Below are 23,582 nucleotides of genomic sequence, written 5' to 3' on the forward strand. Positions count from 1 at the left end.
TAATACTCCAACAGGGGCCCTCAAGGGTAAATAAATGATGATGATGATGATGATGAAATAATGCGAGCAAATGATGACAACGATGTTATCTGGACGGCGGTCCTAGTCTACAGCTGTACAAGGAAGAAAATGGTTTGAGAACGTGACGGTCTGTAAACGCGGACAGACAACTTGTAACTCGGCGTGCGCGATGAGATATGCGCGCTAGAGGAGGAATATATAGGGAGTGATACGCATGGGGAGTGTGTAAAAAATCGTGAAATAATGACAGGCTAATATTCTAGTCGAAACTAAGAACAAGAAATGGGCATGGGCAGGGCATGAAGTTCGGAGAGGATAATCTATGGTCTCTAAGACTATCCAAATGAATTCCGAAGGAAGGGAAGCGTAACAGGGGGCGGCAGAAAATTAGGGGGGTGTATGAGAATAAGAAGTTCGCAGGGGTCAAGTGGATGCAGCTAGCACAGGACCGGGTTAATTGGAGAAATATGAGAGAGGCCTTTGCCCTGCTGTGGGTCGGGCTGATGATGATAGTAATGATGATGATGATGATGATGATGATGATGATAGGCTGGTAACACGACAGCCGAGCGATAGGGGGATAATCTGGATGCTGCTTTAAGGAAGAAGCGCTGATGTCATAGAAGTAGATTGAATGAATAAAATGAGCGGCGGGATTTTGAAGAAACTCGGCGGCACTACTTAGTTAAGCTTGATGAGGGTTCCAAATGAGGTTTACAAATTCTAGTTTAGACCTAGCAAGTGATTTTTATGCTAGAAGCTTTACATGTTGGGGAGAATAATGAAGATTGCGTTTTAAGGAACATAACCTCCTGTTTTTGACGAAATTATGTTACTAACATGCAGATTCTAAGACAGATTGCTAGAAATTATGTCTAAATACTTGTATGACTGAACTGGCTATACGTAAACATTACAGATTACGTAAGGAAAAAAAAAGAGGATTACGGCGATGATTACGTGAAGCGAGTTCCATTAGCCACTCGTTACACCAGTTCTGAAGAGCATTAAGATCATTTTCAAGTGAAATTTGGTCGGCAGTGGTGAGAATAGTGCGGAAAACTACACAGTCGTCAGCGAAGCGCGCTAGAGGGAAGATCATTGATGTACATGGAAAAAGTAGTGAGTCAAGCACAGAGCTCTGTGGGACGCCTGGCGTTAATCACTGCGAGTTCTTATTGTTAACGCCGACTATCCGATAACGATTAGTAAAAAAAATTTTCAACCCACCTAAATATACAGGGATGTAAATTTAAATGGGAAAGCTTTATTAGTGTCCATTTATGGGGTGCTTTTTTGAAAGCTTTTGCAAAATATAAGAATGTGACTTTCATCTGCAGGTTAGTGTAGAGCATAAATGCATTTCATGTATTAATGTAGCAAGTTGCATCTCGCAGGAGTAACCTCGGCGAACTCCATGCTGAAGGATAGAAAAACTTATTTGACTGAAGAAATATCAGGATGTGGGTATAGAGGACACGTTCCATGATTTTACAGGGGATGCTAGTTGACTATACTGGACTGTAATTTAGTCGCGACTTTTTGTTACCTGATTAGTGGATTGCAACGACCTCCCCTAAATTCCAATCCTCGGGCAGTTTACCTGGGGTGAGAGACTCAGTGAACAATAAGCGCAACAAGGATGAACATAATTATTTATTTATTTATTTATTTATTTATTTATTTATTTATTTATTTATTTATTTATTTACTTATTTATTTATTTATTTATTTATTTATTTATTTATTTATTTATTATTTATTTATTTATACAAACTGCAGGCCAGCACCTTGGACCAAGCAGGAAGAATATTGCATAAAAATACAGATATACCAAGCCAACACACTAAAACAATGTTCAACAGAACACTAAAAACAGATATCCCATTCACTCTACAATTGTTTAAAATGAATTCCCAGTATTTGCATACAAGCATCCGACTCAAATATACCAACGGGGAGGGAATTTCAGTCTGCAACTGTTCGCGGGAAAAAAACTGAACTTATGAGCGTTTGTTTTGGCAGAAATTGAGGCTGATAAATGCTGATGAATGAGTCTAGTTTTTCATACAGTCAGGCAACTGGATAATAATTTTACCTGAGAGGCTGTTGTGAAGCAACACAAGACAACTGATTTTTTTTCCCTGTATTTAGCATTTGGATATTATTTTTGTTAATTAACTGAGTCGGTGAATCACTCCTTTTATATTTACCGAAAATATATCTCGATCGCCTTCCTTTGTACTTGCTCGAATTTACTAATGTATTTCTGGGTATAAGGGTCCCACACTACATCTGCATATTCCAGTATTTACTGCAGCACCTTTAAGCTTTCTTCTAATGTACCACAGCTCCCTTACAGCCGCTAAACATTTATCGGAAGTGTGCGTTGACGATGTAAGATTGTTAGTAAGAGTAACACCTAGATATTTGTACTTACCAACCTATAAAACAGATTTACCGCAAAGCATTAAGGAAATCTACTAGGATATTTTTTTTTTCTGGTAATGCGGAGCAGTAAATTTTTTTCAAGGTTCAGTTCCATCCCCTATTTAATGCACCAACGAGTCACTGCTTCGATAGATTTCTGAAACCAATCATGATCTATTGGAGACTATATTTCCCGAAAAGTTATGCAGCTGTCTTCAATCACATGGACACATCTTCTGGGATAACAGCTACTAAATCATTGATATAAATTAAATATAAAAGTGGCCCTAGCACACTTCCCTGCGGAGCACCAGAAATAACATGGCGAAATTTATAACAGTGATTTCTGATCACAACAAATTGTTCTCTGTTTCTAAGTTAATCACATATCCATTGAATAATGCCAAAAGGGGGACCTATACACTTTGATTTCTGTACTAACTCTTGATACCTTGTTAAAAGCCTTGCGATAGTCTAAAAAGAAAAATCAATTTGTCCGGACATGTCTAATATTTGCGAAAATTTATCTACTGTAGTCACGAGTTGGATTGCAGTAGAAAGCCCTCTCCTGAACCCGTGCTGATGTTCAGATAATTCGTTGTGATCATTGAGGATGTCATGAATAAATCTTGCAACAACGTGGTCTAAAAGTTTCAAACAAGTACTCGTAATTGATACTGTGCGGTAGTTTTATACTAGTAAACGGCCTTCTTTTAGTGAATTGGCATGACTCGTGCTTACCTCTAACTCGAGTGTATTTTTCCTGTTAATAATAATATCGCAAAAAGCTTGTAAAGCATTTAGCTATGTACTCCGCGTAACGTCTCAAACATTCATTTGGAATACCGTCAGGTCCGGCAGATTTTTTTAAGCCAACATTTAAAAGCATTCCTAAAACACCCTCCTGAGTAATTACAAGACCGTCGATCGAGGCTCTGTTCATGCCGCTAGGTTCGAACTCTTCAGGACGTGAAAAGACGCTCTGAAAATAAATGTTGAGCTGCTCCGCAATGCTATGTGCATTGGATATAATTACATGATTAACTTTTATCTTTTCTATTTCTTGATTAGTTTCACTTAAATGCAACAAAACTTTCGGCGTGTCACTTGAAATAAAATCTGCAAGACTGTGCATGTGAGCCGATGATAAAAGTTTGATGTTTTCTATTAGTGTCAAAATTGCTACCGAAGAAAATGTAAGAGGAGGCAGAGTATCCTGAAGAATTGCGGGGTTTCCAGGATATATACGGTCCGTTTCATCAGAAAACATGCTTGAAAAAGCTGTGCTTAAGTTGTGGCGCATCCAGTTTCACAGAGGATAGCACCCGATGCGTCTGTGCGGGGGGTTAAGGACTTGCCAGACGTTACGGGGGTTAGCAAACATTTTGGGAAGATCGGAATAAAAAAGGGTGAATTTGGCTTCTAAATTGGATTTTAAATACATGTTCTCAGCTGCGCAATGCTTGCTCCAAGCATTTTGACTAGGACGTAACTTGGCCGAGCGAAAAAGACGCTTCTTTTTATTTTCGACACGTATCAGTGCATTAATGAACAAGAGGCTTTAAGTGTTAGTGCAAATGTTGTTTGGAATAAACCTGTCGACCAAATCTCAGACTTTCCCCTTGAACAAGGCCCAGTTATCAAGGATGAATCTGTATGAAAGTTAGACTGAAAACCTGGTAGAAATGCGGTAAGTTTGTTAGTTATTGCAGTATAGTCACCTTCATCATAAAGTCGCATAGGTACCGTCTTTGCAAAAAGTAACCAGGCTGATCCGAAGGCTGCCGGAGCAAGCGCGCGGCCGTGTGGCTACGTTGCGCTCGCTCTGGCTTATCGGTGCTCGTCAGCTCCGAGGGTACAACAGCTGACGTAACTTCGCACCCTCACTCTCGCCCGTTGGATGACAAAACCTAGGCGCGTATGATGTGTGGGCTGCGGTTTTCACGTGTGCGAAGCCTGGTTGTGCCCAGCGAGGGCGCTCGTTATAGTGACGGGGCTATTCGCTCTTCTCGGCAACTGCGGAAAACCGAAAAGCAGGTGATAGTAGACACGGTGAGCTGTTGTTCGTTTTTAGGACGAATATGTGCTAGATTTGCCAGACAATGCTGCTCTGGAACAAGGGTTCCGCGAACGAGAAAGTAATCATATGCATCTAATATGGCTTAGCGGGAGAAAGGTTTCATTATAGTTCGTTACTTAAAACAAAACTTACCTACAAGCAAATGCAAGAATTTGTTAGAATCAATCATTGCATTTATTTATACACAGCCTCTCCAAAAGGTTAACACAATTTTGCAGCCCTAAAAGAGAGATAAGGTGGCTTGAACGGGTTAACAAGCTCTCCCATACCTTTGTACCCCTCCACCCGGAAAAAAGGGTGGAGGGGTAGGTGTGTTGATACACCAGGGAACAAATTGGCAAAGAATTAAATCATCTTAAAGAACATATCTGGGTTTCAGGAACGACTGTCGGCGTAAGGACATGGCAAGGGGTAGTTTATTTAGGAGCAGGACATCAATGCAGGCAAGAAAGCAAGGATCTTGTTGAATGTCTCAGTATCAATATAAGCCAGTTTGGAAACGGGGCCAATAATATTCTACTGGGGGACATGAACGGCCACATCGACGATCTGGATGGATACACGGATTATAACGGCAAGCTAATGCTAGATTTCTGTGAGCGACACGATCTAGTCATAGTAAATAGAGAAACAAAATGTGAAGGCCAAATCACGTGGGGACTCCGCAACAGGCAGACGACCATTGACTATTGTCTAATGTCGCAGGAAATTTATAGCAAGGTCATAAAAATGGAAATAAACGAAGAAGGGGAGTGTAGTCTGGGAAGTGATCATAAACGTATTAGTCTGCAGATGGGGCCCTTGATGAAAAGATAAATGGAACTTAGACAAAACGTAAACGCGAAATTAAACGACTATCAAATAGCGCAGGTAGCAGCAGAAATAGAGGAAGCAATAGAAAAAAGCCCCATGGAAGGCTGGAATTATGAACAGGTAGAACTACTCATAAGGAGGAAAATTCAGGAGGTTAAAGTAGCAAACCGCTGGAATGGAAAGAGGAGGCTACGGAGCTGGTGGAATAAGGAAATCAGGGAAGCTATTGAACAACGACGGGCTGCTTCAAGGGAACACCGAATGGCAAAGAAGGCACAGGTATCTCAGGAGGAAATCGACCAAAAATGGGAATCATATCGACAAAAGAAACTTCAAGTGCAGGCCCTCGTCCAAAGTAAAATAAGACAGTCCACCGATCGCTGGATGGCTGATATACACGATGCCTCTAAAGGCGGAGCAAGAAAATTCTGGAACCATATAAGTTGGCTAGGGAAGAAGAATCAAAGAAAGCAGGATCGGATTCAAGATAACGCGGGAAATAGTTTAAAGGGAGATAACGCAGTGAACTACATTACATCAGTATAGCCGAGTCATTTAAGAGTGACGATAGGGTAATCTCCGCAAATCAGGAAGCAACACAAGGTAGCAGAATACAAAACAGCTTAGAACTGACAAATCTAAACTGGAAAAAGGCCGAAAAAATATTCCTAAAAACACATCTACAGGAATAGATGGAATTCCGATCAAGCTGATTAATGAACTCGGTCCAAAAATTAAGGAAACGTTGTTAAAAGCTCTGGAAACAGTCATAACGAATAAGCAAATTCCGGACAGCTGTCGGCAGAGTAAAAGGAATTTGATTTATAAAGAGAAAGGAGATAGGATGCACATAAAATCCTACAGGCCGATTACCATAACATCTGTTATGTACAGGTTAGCCATGCAGGCGGTGAAATTAAAGGTGCAAGCATGGGTAGAAAGTAACAAGATACTCGCAGAACTTCAGAACGGCTTTAGAAATGGTAGGCGCTTAGATGATAGCCTGTTCGTGCTTACCCAATGCATCGAAATATCTAGAGTGGAAAACAGACCTTTGTATTTGGCCTTCCTGGACATAAACGGGGCGTACGACAACGTAAGCAGGGAACTCCTGTGGAACATATTAAAAGAAGAAGGTATCGGTTATGAGATAATAGAGTTCCTACAGGAAATATACCGGGATAACAAAGTAGAAATTACGTGGGAAGGGATAAGAAGTACGGAGGATTTCAAAGTATGCAAAGGATTAAGACAAGGCTGTCCTCTATCACCGGTGCTGTCCATGCTTTATATGATAAACCTGGAACGGAGGATACAAGACAGTAACCTAGGTTTTAACCTGTCATATAGATTAGGTGGAAAGGCGGTAGAGCAGCGCCTCCCCGGTTTGATGTATGCAGACGATATTGTGCTGCTAGCGGCAAGCCTGGAAGAATTGCAAACTCTAGTTAAGTATTGCGGAGACGAAGGGGACGCCCTAGGCTTCAGTTTCAGCGCCGTTAAGTCGGGTCTGATGATTTTCAACGGCTCAGCTGATCAGGGTCTTAAAATACAAGGCTTTGAAATACCTAGAGTAGCAGAATATAAATATCTGGGGGTATGGGTAAACGAAGGATTGGCATACATTGGAAAGCATGAGCAATCACTTAAGGCCAAAGGGCGAAGGAATGCCGGAATAATGAAGCATAAGGCATTGTGGGGATACAATAGGTATGAGGTTTTGAGGGGTATTTGGAAAGGAATTATGGTGCCCGGACTTACTTTCGGAAATGCGGTTTTGTGCAAAATCAGAGGTACAGTCGACATTAGAAACAAATCAGAGATCCGTTGGACGATTAGCACTAGGTGCCCACGGCAAAACTACAAATGAGGCGGTACAGGGAGATATGGGCTGGGCATCTTTCGAAGTGCGGGAAGCTCAGAGTAAAATATTATACGAAGAACGCCTGAGGAAGTTGGACAGTAACAGATGGGCAGCTAAAGTATTTAAATACCTGTACCTAAAAAGTGTTGACTCACAATGGAGGAAAAGAACTAGGAAACTAACTATTAAGTATGCTAGTAACAAGGACGGAGAAATAAAGAGCATTAAGCAACAGGTGAAAAACACAGAAGGTAAAAATTGGATAAATTCGATGGAAAAGAAACAGAGTGTGGAATTATACCGAAAGTGGAAAATGCAGATCAGGAAGGAAGATTTCTTTGATAACTCAAGAGGCAGTGCCCTACTTTTTGAAGCTAGATCAGGGTGCCTTAGAACACGCAGCTACAAAAAGAAATTTAACAATGGAGATGACACATGTGCTGTATGTGGAAACTCCAGTGAAACAATTGACCATATTATACTCGAATGTAATGGTGTCTATCCGGAAGTTGGTGCAGGCGCAATCACTGTTCCTGAAGCTCTGGGCTTTAGAGATATCAGTGGCCGGGTGAATAAACCGGCGGTGGAAACTAGCAAAAAACGACTGGAAGATTGGTGGCTTAAAAGCAGAGAAGTGACATAATGAATGTAGGAACAAAATTTAATAAATAGAATGGTGGTTTAGTTAACCATTCTAAATCAATAATTAAGATATAGGGAGAAAAATGAGCATGATAGCTACTGCTACCACCCTGTTTCAAAGGGGACGCTCCTATATTCCATCCATCCATGGGAAACCGCTGGTTGGTCCCATTCGTCGATTATAAGCACCATTTCCGACAGATCTTCTGTTTCCGCTTGCGGCTCCGGCAGCGATTGAGGCAAACGGCTTAGAGCGTCAGAAATTAGCATTTGTTTTCCAGGTTTACAAATGAGCTTGTACTTGTATGCCTCTAGCAAAAGCGCCCAGCGCTGAATTCGGGCGGCAGCCATGACAGAAGTTTGACGATCCTGTCGGAGTAGACCTAATAAGGGGCGGTGGTCCGTTACAAGCGTGAACTCCCGGCCCAACAGGTAATCGCGAAATCGTGTCACGCCAAACACCAGGGCTAAAGACTCTCGCTCAGTTTCGGAGTAGTTTCTCTCAGCTGAGGTGAGCGTCCGTGATCGGAAAAGGGCCTGTCTTCACCATTTATTCGGTGGAAAAGGCCAGCACCGACACCGTAAGGTATAGAATCGCATTCCAACATCAACTCCAGCTGCGGATTAAAGTACGTTAGCACTGGGGCTGAACACAAAGCATCCTTAGCCTTCTTAAATGCCGCGTCTTCTTTTTCGTGCCAAACCGATTTTGCACCTTTTTCAAGAAGGCTGTACAGGGGTGCAAGCATAGTGGAAAGATTTGGCAAAAAACTTGTTGTAAAATGTAACCATTCCCACAAAGGATCGCAACTCGGCAACATTTGGCGGTAAAGGGGCTAGCCTGATTGCATCCACGTGCTTCTCGAGGGGGTGTAGCCCTTCAACATCAATACGATGACCAAGATACGTCACCGATTGTTCGCCAAACTTGCACTTGTCATAACGAAGTTTGATACCGTTCTCGCGGAAACGCTGTAGCACCGCTTGCAGATTTGCGTTATCAGCATCGCTGCTCTCGGCTACCAGGACATCGTCTAGATAAGCCTGAGTCCCTTTTAGTCCATACAGCACCGATTCAATCTTTCGTTGGAATATCGCTGGCGCTGATGCGATGCCAAAGGGTAACCTGTTGTAGCAAAAGAGCCCCTTGTGTGTGTTTATCACTGCTAATTTCCGCGAGTCTTCATCTAGCTCAACCTGATTGTAAGCATCGCGAAGGTCTAAAGTACTGAATTTTTTTCCTCCACATAGATTTGCAAAAATGTCGTCTATGACAGGCAAGGGGTACTGCTCAACCTCGCACACAGGGTTTAGTGTAATCTTAAAGTCGCCGCAAATGCGCACTGTTCCGTCCTTCTTCAAGACTGGCACGATGGGCGTTGCCCATTCAGAGTGAGGAACTGGTGACATTATGCCAGCCGAGACTAATCTGTCAAGCTCTTTAGACACTTTATCACGAAGTGCAAAAGGAATTTTCCTTGCCTTAAAAAACTTGGGGTTTGCTCCGGCCTTGATGTGCAGTCGGGCTGGCGGACCTTTCGTGAGACTAGCGCCTTCAGTGAACAGGTCGCAGTTTTGCTGGAGCAGCATCGGCACGTCCTCCCTGGCTTGCTTTGATACGGAAGGCTTCGAATACATGGTCAGCACCTGAATGCGTTCGTCTGTCAATTTTTTCAGCAGGTCCCGACCGCAAAGACTGGGGCCATTGCAGTCTAAAACCGTCAGACTGCATTGTACTGTGGTACCTTCATAGGAAACTGGCATGGTCAGTGTACCGAGGAGTGGCAACTTTCCGAGATAGCATGAAAGCTGTACTTCCGACTTTTGCAGCTGCGGCCAGTGATGGGAGTGCACTTGGTAAATGCTTTTGGGAATGACGCAAACAGGGTAGCCGGTATCAATATCCATCATTATTTCGATGCCATTATATGCAAACGATTTTCTGATGGGGGGTATAAGAGAGCGCGTGGTGGTCAAGGACCAGATTTGGGACGCGCTACTATCACTCTCTTCGGTTTCTGCAGTGGCGTCTGTGCTGTTAGTGCTAGCGTCCTGCTTGTCTCATTTGCCGCACACATTCGCGCTAAATGCCCTGGCCGTGCACACTTTTGATTAGTCGACAAGCCTTTGTATTATGACCATGCTTACCGCTACATTTGCATTGTTGCACGCCCTGTGACTTCGTGCGCGATTCGTATTGGCCAGAGAGCTTTAGCAATCTCGCTTGTTCTTGGTCAGTAACAATCCCTTGCGAATCGCGTTCAGCGTTCTCTGCGGCGAGGGCAAGAGCCTCGGCTTCTTCGAGATTCAGATTTTTCTTCGCTAACAGCTGCTTCTGCAGATTCGTGGGTCTGACACCACACACAATACGGTCCCTTATCATTCTGTCTAGCACCGTTCCAAAATTGCAAATGTGTGCCATCTGCCGTATTGCCACAATGAATGCATGTACAGATTCCCCTTCTTGCTGGCAGCGATGGAAGAACTTGAAACTTTCAGAGATTTCATTCGGTACCGGGTCGTAGTAGCTGCTTAGCGTCTCCACAACATCTTTGTAGGTAAGGTCGTTAGGCTTTCGCGGTGCTACCTTCGCGTTCAAAATTTCTATTGTCCTTGTTCCAAGCGCCGCTACCAGCAGGGCTCTTTTCTTAGCATCGTCTATCAGATCATTCGCTTCGAAATAAGCTTGAACCTTGACAAGGTACGGCTGCCACTTATCTTTTTCGTCTTCGAATTCCGGTAGCCTGTGTGCCATGGCTGATCCTTGGCGGTGGGTTCCTTCTGCGTGACTGTCGTGCTTGGGCGTATTGCTGGTTTCCTTGCTGCAGCAGAATCCTCGTCGCCACTGTTGCGTTCTACCGGCCAAAGGCAGGCAGCTACGCGATGAAAACCAGGCAGGTTCACAGAGCGAAAAGACGACGCTTTATTTCCGGCTCGGAAATATATAGAGAAGGAAAGAAAGGAGGGAAAGAAAGAAAGAGGGACTATCTACGCATGCGCTGGTTATCTGCAGCATTGTTGTCAGCAGCATAAGGCTATTCAGGAATTCGCTGGTAGCGTCAAAAGGAAAAACGATACGCCTCCAGTTTTTTGTAAGGCGAGACCAGTACCATATGCATCGCGCGAACAGGTGGAACATGAATTGCTTGAACTTGAGAAGGCTGGTGTGGTGTACAGAGTGGGGCACAGTGAGTGGGCTACACCGCTAGTGATCGTTCCAAAGAAAGTAGAAAAGCAGATTAGGATAAGTGGGGATTGTGACTGGAAATCGGGGTATTGAACTCTTCCACTATCCGCTGCCTCTGCCAGAGGAAATATTCGCGTCACTGGTTGGAGAGAGTGTGTTCACGTTACTGGATTTGTCAAGGCTTACCTGCAGCTTGAGCTGGATGAGCAGGCACGAGAATTGCTGACGGTGAACATGCACATTGGACTGTTCAGGTTCCGGCGACTGCCGTACGGTGTGGCAAGCGCCCCGCAATATTTCAGGCCGTGATGGACCAGGTGTTGCGAAACATACATGAAACTGCCTGTTACCTGGACGATGTGTTAATAGCTGGTAAACACCTAACTGAGTGCTATCACAGTCCGAGAAAGTGCTACAAACGCTCAGTAAGCACGGCATCCGTGTAAATACAGAGAAATGCAAATTTTTTTAGAAAAATGTCTGTTACTTGGGACATGAGCTAGACGAGCATAGCGTACACCGACACCAGAAAAAGTAAAGGCGATTCGAGAAGCGCCTAAACCAGGTAACGTGACTCTACTAAATGCATTCCTTGGCATAGTAAACTACTACGCCAACATTTTGCCTGACCTAGCAAACTGGCTAGAATCTCTCCATCAACTGTTACGCAAAAGCAGCACATGGAAATGGTCGAGCCAGTGTGACGCATGTTTCAGACGCTGTAAATATTTAATCAGTGAAGGAATGGGTTTGGAACTGTAGGATGTGAAGAAAGAAATACAACTCTGCTTACGGCTGAGGCGCAGCGCTGTCGCACGCGGTTGAGGTCGTAGAGTGACCGATTGCGTTCGCATCTCGATCAATGACTCCCGCCGAGCGTAATTACGCGCAGGTGGAAAAAGAAGCTCTTGCAGTAAAGGGATTTCATAAACATCTGTATGGACGTAAGTTGAACGTGATCACCGATCACAAGTCGCTCACCGCTGTTTTTTAGGCAAAGCACAAATGCAGTAGCTGAAGCTCGTGTGCATCGCTGGGGAATTTTCCTTGCAAACTACAGTTTTCGCATTTGCACAGAGCAGGAACAAAGATAGCCAATGCAGATGGCTTATCACGCCTTCCACTGCCTGAAGCCGGTGACGAGGCAGAAGAAATATTTCATTTTTCGCCTGTTAGTAAACTCCCCATAACAGCGAAAGATATCGAGCGGGAAAATGTAAAAGATCCAATTGTGCTGTTCGTGAAACGGGATGGCACGGATGGCCGTGTGCTGTGGACACACTTTATCAGCCTTTCTTTGTAAGGCGGTCGATTGCGGCTGTTTGGTGTGGAACAACAGAGTCGTTGTACCACAGTCGCTTTTAAGTGAAGTTATGTGCGCAACAAATCGGTATTGCAAAGATGAAAGCACTTGCGTGGTTGGTGGCCACAGATAGGCAACCGAACAGCACACGGGAGCCTTGCTTTTCGCCTCCATCGCTGTGCGATGTCACTGCACGGTGGTCGAAATTTCCGGAGTCCTCCACTACGACGTCTCCCATAGCCTGAGTCGCTTTGCGACGTTAAACCCCCCAAACCAAACCGAACAGTGAAGCAGTGTGAAATTTGCCAAAGGACAAAATTTGTGGGGCCACTAGCGCCGCACGCTTTCATCGTGGAAGTGGTGCACAAGTAGTTGGGAGAGGGTAGATGTAGACTTTGCTGAAAAAGAAAAAGTTGTTTCTTCTAGCTGTAGATTCCTATTCCAAATGATTGGAAATAAAAGTCATGACGTCAACGACCGCGCAAAGCACAATCGAAACGGTGCGCTCGTTGTTCGAAAGTCGTGGCCTGCGGACAGAGGTAGTCACAGATAACGGGCCCAAGTTTCGTGCAAATGAATTCGAGTAGTTTCTGTTGGTAAACGGGGTCGAGCACACGATTACTCCGCCTTATCATCATCAGACGAACGCCTCGAAGAACGTGCTGTCCAAACAGTAAAGCAGTCGCTTTTGAAGCAATTGCTGGAAGACCAAAATAATAGGAGTTCCAGGTCACTGCAGCACAGGCTGGATAATTTTCTGTCCGCTTAGGGAACAACGCCGCATTCAATCACCGGCCAATCGCCAGCTGAACTGTTCTTGAGGAGGACGTTGCGCACAAGGTTATCTTTGTTGAAACCGAATCTGCAAGATGCAATAAATGCCAGATCTGAGAGGAATGTCCGCATTGCAAACAAGCGAAGGAGTTCACCCAGATCATTTATTGTTGGTGATAGTGTCTGTGCATTCAGTGCATGGGGAACAGGTGGAGTGGCGTAGAGGCAAGGTCGCGGATGTGAAATCAGCAATGACATATACCTTGTGGTTGTAGACGGACAGACGCGGTTTGTGCATGCGCACCAGTTGCGACGTTCTTTTGTGAAGCCTGCTGTTGTGAACGAAAGTGATAACAAATTTACCCCTTGCAAGTGACTTTCTCGAAAGTAAACGCTCTCCTGCACCTGCCTCGAACCAGCCAGTGTTGGATCAGAGTGATTGCGCCCGAAATGCATCAACGTCGGAACAAAGCGATGCTGGTTTACCTGTGCAACCAAGGTCGTCATCGTCTGACGTACGATAGCTTCTGATTTTGTTCCAAGTGTTATATCCGCACTACGCTTATCAAGCTTGCTGTCGCCTTGCTACTGTATGCCGCCCTGATAATGTGCGCCGCTATCTGATGTACGCAGTCACGGATCACGTGTGCGACTGTTTGCACCCAGACTTCCTTTATAAAACGAAGCCACTGAATCCTTGTTGTCAGTATGTTGCTGTCCGAATAAAGTCTTGCCTTCTCGGCGTATCAGAATAACAACCTGCAAGATGGAATGAACGCATTCAGGTCGAGTATGTTTGCGCAGTCGTAGTCGGTTACGCGGGTTGGTGCAGATATCAATGGAACAAATTTAAAATTAAGGCAAATGTCAAGAAATTCACTAGCATTCCTACTACCTGTAGTGGTTTGATTATGCAAATCAAACTCGGAAAATAATGTATTTGAGCAGGAGACAGCAGGTGCTATGGTGCTTGGTTTTAATTTCATTTAATGCGTTATTAGGCTTTTGAAAAAAGTTTTGCTGAAACGACTGTAAAAATACCTATTGCAACTTGCTCTGGTGAAGCATGAGAAAACACCTATATTTTGATGTGTGATGAAAGGTGAATGGCTGTGCATGATAGATGCTGTGCGGTTGCAATCAGTACCCCCCCTCCACTTCTATCTGGATGATCTTTGCGGAAAACGCGGAAATTAGGTAAGTCGACAAGCACTTAGGTATCAGAAATATCACTGCTTAGCCACGTTTCGGTCAAGATTAATACGTTGCTGGCGGATGATGTGACGATGTTGGAGACAATGTCTTGTTTTGAAATGAAACTGCGGACATTAGCAAAGATTGTTGGCAATGAAAATGCTGGTTGTTGTACATGCCTAGAACGCTCTACATATAGGCCATGAGATGATTGCTATTCTCCCTTATTTGACAGTTTGTGAAGATTTTTCGAATGTGTAGCGTTTGAGACCAATATGCAATGTTCTGAAGCGGTAGAAGAATTAGTCGGATACCGGTCTGGCAAAGACTACAGATGTTTGCTGGCTCCCCAACACGAAGAGAAACGTCTTCCCAATGTTTAAGTTGGTGCTTTTTAGTTTGTTCATAATGAAAATTTGCTTTCTTTAGTTTTCAATTAGGTGAAGTTCGCGATAATTGGGATGTTCAGTTGAGCGGGGCCTGAGGTGGTAAGCACGCTCGGTTGCTAGATTCGATGGGGAAATTTAGTTCAGCGGAGCAATGGCGAATGGCTGTATATTCAGAGCCTGCATACGTTTGCGCGGGGTTAGTGTCGGGAATATTGTATAATATAAGATTGTTACGACAGCGATTTTCAGCATCCTCCATAGGTACTTTCAGTTTGTCAATCTTGCACTAAGTTTAGTGTTGAATGTTTTCATGGCGTCTATTTTATTTCATGGTCTTTCCAGTTGTGATGTGTGGATGCGAGAGTTGAACTGTGAAGAAGGCTCACCACCGAAGAATTGACGTATTTGAATTGTGGTGCTGACGGAGAATCGAGAGTTCCTTGGCCTGCCAGAAGATCAAATCAGTCGATATTGTCGACCATAAACCCTGACTGCTCATTGGAGGGTCAAATCCTAAAGTTAATGCTCAACTGCTTTGGTCATCTGATGAAAAGAGAGGAGTCGCTGGAGAAAGATTTGATGTCGGGAAAGGTTGAGGGTCACCGGAGAAGGGGCAGGCAGCGAACGCAATGATTAGATGGCATCCTCGAGGCGCTGCAGATGAAGTTATGTGATGTTAAGAAGATAGTGAGAGACCGGAAAGCGTGGCGGGATACGGTCCATAGGGTCATGAAGAGTCGGACACGGCTGAACGACTCAACTGAACTGATTTCAGAATGTAAAGTAGCCTGGTGAGACTCAAGAGCAGCCATGCACTTGTTTACATCGGTTAAGGTTTTTCTATACAGTTTTCAGGCATGGACACCTGGAACGGACGCCCAGTGGGGTCAGATTAGTCTATGCGTGAATAGCCTGGTGACGTCTTGACCAGTCGTGGCGGCTCATGGCGCACCCCTTGTCGAACACAACCAGAATTCCATTGAACGCATCAAAGTTCACCGGCGTTCTATAATTTGTTTACAGCAAATTAAAGGCGCAATATTTGTCACTCTTGGAATGCCGCTATTCTCACGGTAGACAAGGGGAATTATAATGAACGTTTCAGCATCGGGGGTGTGGCGCAGTTGGTAAAGCGCTCGGTTGCGGATCCAAGGTTGAGAATCCAATTGCTCACTGTACAAGCAGCCAGGACAAGGGGCGTGTCAGTGGTGATGGCGTGGACTGCCTTTATCGTACATTAATTGAACAACCTCCTAAGAAGCCTTGGTTAAAGTACATTGTCAGCTTCTTCAAAGAGAACGGCCTTATAATCATGCAGGCTGATAAGGAAGGCGGTTTTTTCGTTATGCGAGAACGAATGTTTGGGGAATAAGCGATGCAGGCTATCATGAGAATTTGCAGCCGATAGAATATTTTGAGAAGAGTCAAAAGAACACGACCAGGAAGCTCCTTAGGAAGGCTAATCTCGACTCAATGGGGAAAAAAGATCAAGGAGGACCAGAATCGGTTCCTGCACGCGTTCTTCACCGGGAGAGCACACAAGGTGAATTGCCCCCTTCCAGTTATAGTTTCTGAGAAGGACAGCTGGCAGCGAATGATGGCAGATTTCTTAACGAGCCACTTGAATAAAGTAGTGGGACCAGACCCGTTTTCAGTCCGCAGCTCATAAGAACTTCTCATCACTCTAGAAAACGACATCTGGTGTGCCAACACGGCCTTCTTCGTAGATATAGACGACTTATTCTACTTCATTCCCCATGATGCCTTGTTTGTAGCCGTCAGGCAACAAATCAAAGAACACGGGGAAGTTGGCCTCCGTAACAGTTGGCATGCCTTTGGAACAATTCCTGGAAGTGTTGGACTTTTACCTTGCCTCGACCGTGATCTGCCATCAAGGAAAGTTTTACGTGCAGAAAAGCGGTATCTACATTGGGTCCTCTGTTGCACCTGTTTAGTGTAGTGTATTCCTTTCTTGCTTCGACCGGCGCATGGAATATCGCCTTGTTGACCTGCATGTTGTGCGTGTATTTCGATATGTCGATGACTATCTCCTAGTCGTTAACCTTCCTTCCACATCTAGCCTCCCTGAACACGTTAGCAACGTTCTTATGTTTTCAAATCTGAAGGAATAGGGCTTAACTTCCCGCATGAATTGCCTAAAGAGAGTCAAATTCAGTTTCTTGATGTCAGCTTGCACTTCACGAGCTCACATATTCTTTATTCTTTATTCAGGGGTACCCCGCTTTGCTCGAGGGCGTATAAGCAGGAGGTTTACAACATGGCAAAGAACAGATATTCATTAGTACAGCACAGATGGTCACGAGAAGTATTATTCCACTCTGATACGGTTCTTACAAAAATGAATTAGCATAAAGGTTCTTTGTAGTCCGGTATTCTCGAATTTTAAAGTCATGATCAGTCCTCTTGATCCATAGTGCGGTTGTTTAATATAAATATCTTTATTATTGCCAGTCCCATTGTGCTATATTATAAAAACAATTTCAAGCGCAATTTTCTTCGGCGACTCGAGAGCGCTTTCCATTCTACTTCTTTTTTTTTTATTTCAGTGCAGATATCACCTCGATTGTACCGCCCGAAGACGTACCTTGCCGCTCTGTTCTGTATTGTCTCCATTTTATCTATCAAGGTTTTCCGGGTGAGAGTTCCACGCACAGCAAGTATATTCTATGATCAGACTAATGTATGACCGATAAGCAGCGTTTTTCAAGGTACAAGACGAAGATTTTAGGTTCTGTTGAATGAACGTTTGAGCTCTGGAGGCCTTTGAAACTACTTCACCCACATGGGCATTCCAGGAACAATCATTCGAAAAGGTCACACCCGAATTTTTTTACATAGATTGCCGATAAATAAAATCAGTATTCAAATAGTAACGAGTCTCTAGTTTCTTTTTTTTTTTTCGTGAAGGACAGATGCACACATTTCTTTATATTTAGTTCCATTTTCTACTTCTCACACCATGCAACAATTTTAGCTATATCAGTCTGCAAATCGAGAGAATCCTGATTACTTTTGACTTTTGTGTATATGATACAGTCGTCGGCAAACAAACTTTATCACGAGGATACATTGGTATCAATTTCATTAATGTAAACCAAAAATAATAAAGGCCCTAAGACGGAGCCTTGAGGGACTCCCGATGTGACCTCGACAGCAGGAGAAGAAACTTCGTATAGTATGACACATTGGCGACGCTGGGACAAGTAATTGGCGATTCAGTTTCACACTTCCTGTTTTATATTTACCACGTGATGTTTGTGAAGAACAATGGGTTACACACCGTGTCGAACGCTTTGCGAAAATCCAAAACAAAAAAAAAAAAAAGGCGAAGCCTGTTTGCCCGTTTTCATCTACCTCTGATACTAAGTCATAGCAAAAACAATGTTGCTCGTCAATTAGCAATCTGTGTTCTAATAAATGTTTCATTATTTCCTTGTATAAGACATGCTCCAATATTTTGCACGAGAAGGATATGGTAATACCTGTAATTGTTTACTTCTTTTTTTGGACCACCCTTATGTATCGGAACTACATGTGCCATTTTCCAGTGGAAAGAGATTTAGAGTATATTAGGTAAAGCAGCACGGGATAGAACAGGCACAGCGCCTCAATATACGGCAAGAAATACCTTATTTTTCTCAACAATGCTTCAATTCCGTTCACACTAAACTCTACAGGTGGCATTGATGGCGCCGCACACTCACATGGGGAAGTCAGAAAGCTTGTTTTGGGCAAAATATACGGAATGAAAAAAAAATTAAAACAAGACGGTTTAGCTGTATCATCAGATAAGACTTCATTGTTGTGAACAATTTCTTTTATTCCAGTCGCGTCAGAACCACAGCTTCTCGGTTTTCATATTACGGTTGCTCCTACAATCCGTGATTGAAAAAGCAGTCCTACCGTTTGACAGGGCTCAATTGAAGTTGGTAAAGAGGGCAATTATTCACCTAACGTGCCGTCCAGCGCTTGACAAATCATCCTTGCACAATTACGAATACAGCCTTAAAATGCAGATAGAGAGACTGTATGTGGTTATCCACTGCAACTAGTTACTAACGTTTGCGAAGGCCTGCACAAACGATTAAGAACAGGAACTCCAAAAGCTGAGAAGAGGAATGAAACCCAGTATGCGTCATGCCATACATACATCGTGTGCCACATAATCTGAACAAAATTGCATTCAAATATGGTGTCCGGATTTTGTTTTCGGCACCTTGCAAGTTGTCTAAGGTGTGCGCTACGATGAAAATTAATGGTAGGCAACAAGGTTGCAGATTAAGCCACAGCACCATGTACACAGAACGCGCCACCGAAGTTGTTTATAAAGTTCAGGTATTACGTTGCCAGATGTATATTAGCCACACTGGGCGTTGCTTCAATAAAAGGATGAGTGAGCATGAGCGCAATTTGTCAAGCAATTCAGGAGGCAATCTGGCCCTTCACTGCTTGAAGTGCAAAAAACGCGAGTGTTGTGAGTTTTTAGAAGAAGCTGAATTTCTCGCAACAGCGAGAGGCAAGACAGAAATTGAAATAATTGAGGCCTTTCTAATTGCAAAGAGTGCAGATCGATGTGTGAGCACACCGTCCATTCATCTTTCAGATAAAGAAATTGAGTTTCTAGAAGGAAGCAATGCATACCGTCATGTTTAGCTGGTCACCTTCCTGTTGGGTTTGTTGTTTTCATGCTTCACTCTTTCAGGTGTATCATGTTTAGGTCCTAACCTTTACTCTCGTCTCATGTTTTTGTTATTTTTATAAACTATAGATTATATTAGCTCCAATTTTAGCGGTCTCATCAACGTCTTTACCCGTGTTCCTGTTGGGTTTTGCACTTTTCAGCTCCGGTGTTAGTGGTCTCACATTGCCTTTTACCGTGCTCCTGTTGTTTGTCATGCTTTTCATATGGTCTCCTGGTTGTAAGCCCGTCTTGTGGGTTGCTGTCTCGTCTATAAGCTTCTTGGCGTGTTCGGCTTGTGGTGACCAAGGCACGTGCACGCGATCTTTGTATTGATGAGGTAAACGTTTTGCGGTTTCTGAGTTACTTGTGTGATGGTCAGGCGCCTGTCCTTTATCGCGGGCTGAATGGGACATTCTAAGCTGATAACGCGCCCGAGCTTTGAATGTTACGGATGGTTTGGTTTGCTTTGTTGCTGGCACCTGCAGAGGGTATGAAAAGACTGCTGTAATCTTTTCGAATAAAAGTTGGAAGTCAGCGCTCTGTGTGTGTTCCTGTGTTTCTCCCTCTGTCTTTCTTTTATTTGAGCAGTTTTGAAAAATGAAGGATTTACGCCAACTAGCCCGCCAGAAGACATGTCTGATCGCTGTATGAAAAATGTTGTCGTATGCCTTCGTGATATCTCTTGCTACGACTGTGTGAACGAGATGGCTGTGAGGTGAAAAATGTTTTACGTCATTGGCAAAAAGGTGACCATCCTCAGATCCGTACCCAGGTCGGAAGCCAATATGTGGACACGAATATTTCTATGACACTCAAGCCACCAGGAGAGTCAAGCGGCAAGTATCCTTTCGTACAGTTTAAAGATAGTTAGTGTGAGGGAAATCGGGCGTAGTGCGGCAAGAGTTGTGGGTGATTTTCCGGGCTCTAGTACGGGGACTACCAAAGAATGTTTCCAATCTGGTGGCATTTCGCTGGACATCCAGATTTCGTTGAAAATTCTGAGAGGTGTGGTAAGTGATTCACCTTCCAGATTGCAAAATAGGGCATAAGGTACACAATCATGGCCAGGTGCAGTGTTACGGCAGATGTCTTCAATGACAGCCATCACCGTGGTGAAAGGGCATGTGGTCTTATATTTTGTGTCATTGTTGGAGCGACTGAGTGGAAACCGGTGCAGTAATAACTGCGGAAAAATTCAAGGGCTGCTTGCCTAGCAAATTCTTCTCTTGGAAAACGCAGGGCAATTTGGATATTCTCGGCGTAGTCTTTAACGTAGGAGTAACGTTCCATAGAATTAAAAACACGCCATAAGTGGCGGTTCTCGACTGGAGTGCTTCGATGATAACACCAGTCTGTGTAGAAGGTGCTTAGAATACCCACGGATATAGCGGTTATTGTATGAAGTTCTGTTGTTATTAATGGACGGATGCTGACCGACATATAGATCCAATTGATTGCGCCGTGTCCAGAGATTAAGGAGGTGGGGGTAAAATGTTTTGGGTTTTCGTTGATGGTTTAAAAAAAGGTGGGTTGATTTAGAACATGCATGAAGGTCAAACGTGCTCCCACTTGCGACACCACTAACCAGCATCTAATATGGACATGCCCAGGTAATTCGCTTGTGCGCAATACTATTCTTCAAATGTCAAGAATTTCGTCAGCTAACGGCTCTCATTTGCCGTTATGGATAACGAAGAACATTTATGCTCGCAGTTTATGTAATTTTTTACATATGATTGAACTGCGCAAGTTCTGTAACGCGCCCCTTAGTACCACGTTTTATGCCCTTTTGCGTACTTAGCGCCATAAATAAATTGTAAAGAAGAATACCTGATGATGAATAAAATGGCCCGTTCTCCTTTCTTGTCTGGGACACGTCCAGCCTTTTGCCTGGTGGTGGAACGCGACAACTGTGATGATACCCCTTGCCATATACTAGTCGTTGCGCTCACTGCTACTTCTGCTGATTCATCTCCAACAGACATATTTGCCAGCTGTATTGACAAAAAGCTCACACCGACTCAACAGACCCAGCTTCTTGTCATGTTTGACCAGTTCCGTGTGTCCTTTGATTTGTCAGATCATAGTTTAGGCCGCACATTGGTTGTTACACATCGGATCGATACTGGTACCCATTCGCGCCAACGACATTACCGCTTTTCCACGACCGAGCGTCAAATCATCAATGCTGATATGCTTAAGCGTGGCGTCATTCAACCTTCACACAGCCCTTAGGCCTCTCCCGTCGGACTTGTCACCGAAAAAGACGGCTCCGTCAGCTTTTGCGTTGACTATTTGCGCTTGAACAAAATCACCCGTAAGGACGTCTATCCTTTACCTCAAATTGACGACGCCCTTAACTGTTTCGAAGGCACCGAATTTTTCTCATATTTGGACCTCCGGTCTGGATACTGGCAAGTCCCGTTGATCGAAGAAGACCGTACCAAGACAGCTTTCATGACGCCAGACAGACGTACGAACGCTCTCTGCAAGTTGTGCGAACATGCTGTTGAAAAACGTGTACAAAAGCAGGTAGAGCACTTAGAAGCGGCCAGTTATTTTAAAGTTATTGTTTCATTCGCTGAAAGTCTGCTTCGCAGAATGAAAGTCGCGTCGCGTAAAAATTATGAAGAGAGAATAGAAAAGGAAAATTGAAGAAAACAGAAAGAAAAGGTAGCTGGGATGCCCCAAGCTTTCCCACAATCAAAGGAAAGCAGGGCAACGTTCTGGCGTCAAAGCGGTATATTCGGCAGACAAAAAGGTTTTGAGTGTATGCAAAAAGAGCTGCCTCACACGAACACGGAACCCTGAATGCAGAGTTAAACATAAAATCCTTAGATGCCCTGCAGGAAGGGTTGTCTACAGAATTCTGCTTTCAAGTGGTAGGCATTACATAGGCCAAATAGGCAGATGTTTGAATGTGCGCCTCCAAGAGCACAAAAAGTGGGCAACATTAATGCCGCAGCCGTCTGGCGGCTCACTAGAAAACGTGCGAAGCGAACCCACCTGTCCATTCCTTGCTAGATAACACAGTTACTTTATATCGGCACCGCGACGACCTCAGAAGAGAAGTAGATCAAGGAAGCGGCTAAGATAGCATGTGTAGGAGAGCAATGTATCAGCAGGCCGTCTGTAGCGCTATCAAGGAAAGAGCTTAAATTCTTAGGATGATGGCAAGTGGCGTGCTTGTTACAATTTTGCCTTTCCCCAACAGAATCAGATATGTGTTCATATGTCCTCTTTCTACTATAAACACCGTGTGGCGCTAGTCCTGTGTTCTCGTTCTCCGTTTTTCTCGCGCTATGCTTCCCGAGTTATATTATGTGTCGGTGTTGGTCTGTAGTGAAACCTGACATCAAAGCTGATTTGTTTCATGAGTGACTAAGGCAGGTAAAAGATTTTCTTCAACGGCCCAACTAGCAGTAGTGGCAATCCTACGTGGAATGTTTGCCGAATGTGACATAGTGAGAATGGGTGGCTGTAAATGCCATCTTTTTCCAGTTTCTATAGAGATTAAAAGAAATCTTCCTGGCTACATAATACAGGGTAAGGTTTTTAGACTGTACAGAAGTGTTACTTCGTGTGGAAATTGAGTTGAAGAACACTAAAAAAAATTCTCACCGCCACTTCGCTGACTGTCATCGGCAATCACTTTGTTTTAATTATTGCTGTCCCAACGCTGGGCTGGAATTTGTGGGATTTACCCCAGAGACTCAGAGTGTCATAAAAGGCCCCAACCACTGGTCAGTGTCAGCCAAGTGCTGTCAGAGAACTTGATTTCGTCCAGCCGAGTGTACTGTTGCCTCTCAGAGTTCCCTGAAACAGCTAGCCGAAGATATATATACCATTAATGCAAAACCGGCCATGATTGCGCACCCAGTTTTGCAGCAGACATGGTGTTGTCGGTTTATGACGTCACGCATGTTGCTTCAGTATGATTATCAATGCCAGGGGGGGGGGGGGGGAGAGGGGAGGGAAGCATAATAATGTCGTGCCTAGCAGCTCCGAAATGAAATTTCGATTTTTTTGGTAGATCATATCATGACGCATCTAAGTTTATAATTGACAACCATTAACAGGTTAACATAATACATTTTTACAGAGGGGCTGGCATTTAACATTTTAGGTGTGCATCAACTGAGGCTGCATTTAAATTTTGAATGGTGCTGTAGCTAAGGGATGC

The sequence above is a fragment of the Amblyomma maculatum genome, chromosome 6 (assembly GCF_055883805.1).
Source record: "Amblyomma maculatum isolate TAMU_Amacu chromosome 6, ASM5588380v1, whole genome shotgun sequence".
In the NCBI taxonomy this organism is placed as follows: domain Eukaryota; kingdom Metazoa; phylum Arthropoda; class Arachnida; order Ixodida; family Ixodidae; genus Amblyomma; species Amblyomma maculatum.